The sequence below is a fragment of the Pinus tabuliformis genome, chromosome 3_1 (assembly GCF_031772625.1).
Source record: "Pinus tabuliformis cultivar Carrire ecotype Pingquan chromosome 3_1, CPIR1, whole genome shotgun sequence".
Lineage (NCBI taxonomy): Eukaryota > Viridiplantae > Streptophyta > Pinopsida > Pinales > Pinaceae > Pinus > Pinus tabuliformis.
In genome coordinates, this window is record NC_142301.1 from 746,634,001 (window position 1) to 746,637,869 (window position 3,869).

At 39.7% G+C, this 3,869-nt stretch overlaps 1 pseudogene; it reads left to right on the forward strand.

Moving 5' to 3' along the window:
- Window positions 1-2,557: 2,557 nt before the first annotated feature.
- On the forward strand, window positions 2,558-3,307 carry LOC149189519 (annexin Gh1 pseudogene; annotated as a pseudogene).
- The last annotated feature ends 562 nt before the right edge of the window (window positions 3,308-3,869 follow it).

Below are 3,869 nucleotides of genomic sequence, written 5' to 3' on the forward strand. Positions count from 1 at the left end.
AAGAGAGCTGTAATACAAAATGTGCAAAAAATGCATGGCAGCACTAGGCTGAATGTGCTCTCTAAAATGTTGGTATAAAGGGCGGTGTTTTAAGGATGACCACCAACACTGGAACGCTTAGTGCAATTCCCAGAACTCTTCCAAAACTGGCAAGAAAAAGAAGTTTTATGCTAGAGGAAGTGATCCTATTGTTTTAAAGAGGGAAACCTTCAACCATAAAAGGGAGGTCTCACCCCGCATAAAAGGTAAAACTTCAACCTGAAAAGGGAAGTCTCAACCTGTGATGGTTTAAGGGTAACCAACAACTCTGGAATTCTTAATGCAATTCCTGGAACTCTTCCAAAACTGGCAAGAAGCTGGTGTCTTCTGCTAGAGGAAGTGTTCTCAATTTTGTTCCTGGAACTCTTCCAAAACTGGCAAGAAGCTGAAGTCTTCTGCTAGAGGAAGTGTCCCAGATTGCCAACTGAAGGCATGTTCAGGGGCATCTTTTCTTCTGGCTACAACTCTAAATCTGGTATGGCAGGTTGTGGCTCAGGCTCGCTTGATGTGGCTTTGAAGCTTGTAGATGACCATCATTTTCCCCCCTGCCAGATACAAGGTGAGAAGATGGAAAAAACTCAACTGCAAGACTCTTCAATACTCTGGAACAAGTTCTGACATGTGTTTGGAATAACTTCTTGGTTGTTGATGCCCATTGCCAAGAAGCGATCCATCCAAGATGAATCTTTGTTCTTGCAGGACGTTTGTTTTTGAAGCATCTGTGTGAAGAATGGCTGGTTTTATGACAGTGCTTACATGGATGAAGATCAAAACAGTGATCTTTCAAATGGCCAACTCGGTCAAAGTGTTGGCATTTCATGATCTGTTGTTTTTGTTGTTGTTGTTGCTGTGGAAGAGGGGCAGAGTCTGGAACAGCTGAAGCTGAACTGTCATGAAGAGCAGGTGAACTGTCATGAATGAATCCAGCACTCTGAAACTGAATGGGCTTGGCATAGTCTGGAATATGAAAGGACAAGTCCTTGTCATATCCAAGACCAGTTCTGTGCTTGTTGTGGACAAGTTGTTCCCAAGGTCTGATGATGGGCTTGGGAAGTGCAGACTGAGTTTCTGCATCTGCATGTACAACTGTTGCTTTATTGGATTCTGGATCTGATTCAACCTCAATCTTACTAATTTCACCACTTGCTGGTTTAACCTTGAACAACATATTGTTTTGAGCAGAAAACAATTTGGAATGACAAATTTGTTGAAGCTCATCTTGCTGGAACTGAGATTCTAGTTGCAAAAAATCAATCTTTTCTTGTGCATCATGCAGGCAGGTCTGAATGTCACAAAGAGTGTCTTTGCTAACATTTACCTTCCCACCAATAGTGGAGTGTATTAGTGTATTCAGTAACTCTAATACATCATCAAATATAGCCATTGTCTCAACAAAGAAATGAACACTCAACAATCCTAGTGGAGACTATAGCAAGTCTAGACAAACCCCAGCTATTGAAGATTTCAAAAATTAAGAATATCAGTTTGAAAATTACATTGTCCAATACCAGACTTTCAGAGATTCTGTTCTTTAAATTCTGTAGAAATTTCACATCTGACTAGACTTTTTAAATTGAGTTACGTAGATGATTCCTTCAAACTTTATAGAACTTGCCTCTATATCCCTTCTGGAAGCTCAGGAATGCAAAAAGAATAAAAAATCTGCGAATACGAGCAATGGAGACACGGCTCAAACTCCACGAATATACACAAGGGTAGCTCGACCTCTTCCTTCAATAATAAACCCAAGAATCTCAACCTATTTTTTAATTGGAAATGACCCCAATGATGTAAAAAACTTCACCGAAGGTATTCAAAAGGCACTCAACTAATACCATATGCAATGTGTTAAAAACTTCAGCAGGGCTTTATTATGTATTCTACCCTCAAAATACAGAGATTCCAGCTAGGAATTTAGCCAATCACTAACAGATTTGTGTCCAGCAAGAATGAGAGGCTCAAAGTCCTTAAAATGCTCAGGTATACCAAGATACGCTTTGTATGGATGCACAACTAGATGACCTCTTCCTTCTTTGAAATTCGAACTTCAACTACAGGAATGGATTACATATACCTCTGATATATCAACTCTAATAATAACAGAGATCTGAAGTAGAATATACCAGCAAATGTTAGGAAGAACAGTGGTTGTATATAAGTGTTATAACATCAAAGAAGCTCCATCATTACAGAGAAAACACCACAGTGATAATATATGCAACGTATTCAGCTCCAAGACAGAGAAATAAATATGGAGTGTCTTTAATATATTCACAGCCACACATCCAATGAGATGAGGAAGTTTGAGACCCTCTATAGCAGAGGTACATCACCAAACATCACTTCCAATAGTCTATACTCATTAAGATTTCAAGCACAGGTACAGTGATATGCTGCTCAACTGAAACAACCACAGAAAATACAAGTTTGTAGCCTTGGGGCTAGATCATTCTTTATGCCCTTACCCTCTCCCCAACTACAACTCGCACAATCTTCTAGAACGATTTTCTGTTTGAGGCGTTTGATTTCAGTTTAAATTACATTTTGGTAAAGTTGGTCGACCTACATTGCTGAAGATATTGTGCGAGGTATCTGATTTGTCGAGAAGATGTCAACAATTACAGTGCCAGTTCCAATACCGACCCCATCTGAAGACTCTGAATGCCTGAGGAAGGCTTTTGAAGAGTGGGGCACAAATGAGAAGTCAATCATACAAATATTAGGACATAGAACTGCAGCACAACGCAAAGTAATCCGTCAAAGTTATTTTCAACTGTATGAAGAGGATCTCTTGAAGCGATTGGAATCTGAGCTTTCAAGTGACTTTGAGAAAGCTGTATTCCTTTGGGTACTAGATCCAGCTGAACGTGATGCGGTCATATCTCATGATGCAATAAAGAAGTGGAATGGAAAGAATATATCGCTTTTAGAAATTTCCAGTGCTCGATCTTCGGCTGAACTATTGATGGTGAGGCAAGCATATCATATTCGGTACAAAAAGTCCCTCGAAGAAGACGTGGCTGAAGATTTCCAAGATGCAGTGCGAGTTGTGATCAAGTGTATTTGCTGTCCTGAAAAACACTTCACAAAGGTTTTGCGCTTAGCGATAGAAAAACTCGGGACAGATGAAGATGCACTAACACGGGTGTCTTTGTCTTTCTTCTCTGACATTTTAATCACTCTTAGATTGGAAGACAATGCAATGGTAATGTCGATTCAATTGTTGTTGCAGTGGTCTCACATCCGCTATCCACCAAAGTGGTTGTGACTACAATACAATCCAACAAGCCATATGCAATGCCATCCCTGCAGTGACTTATTTTTAAACAAGAAGCGTATCTACAATATAGTTCAACAAATAATGAGTGCATAAACAATAACAGAACGCTTCCTCTTTATCGTTTCAAAAACAAAGGTGCTCATGTTGATCTCTAGTCATTTCTCTTGAAACAATAACTACAAAGTATCTACAAGATTATTCCCACAGATGACAAGTAAATCTGCTTGAGAGCACGAGACAAAAGAAACAATAACTAAGAGTATCTGCAAGATTATTCCAACAGATGATAGGTAAATCTGCTTGAGAGCACGAGACAAAATAAGCAAGATGCCAATCAAAGATCCGCTGTCTTCCGAATCCTCGGACTCAGCAATATATATATATATATATATACAGTAATTTATATCCTTTCGCCTCGCCTTGTTACGCTGTGGCTTCCTTCAAGACCGATAGATGTGAACGGTTATCACCCAACGAACCCACAGTTTATATCGTTCGGCTTCTGAGTCCAGACCTCGGCCCTGTTACGCTATGACTCGCCTATCACACA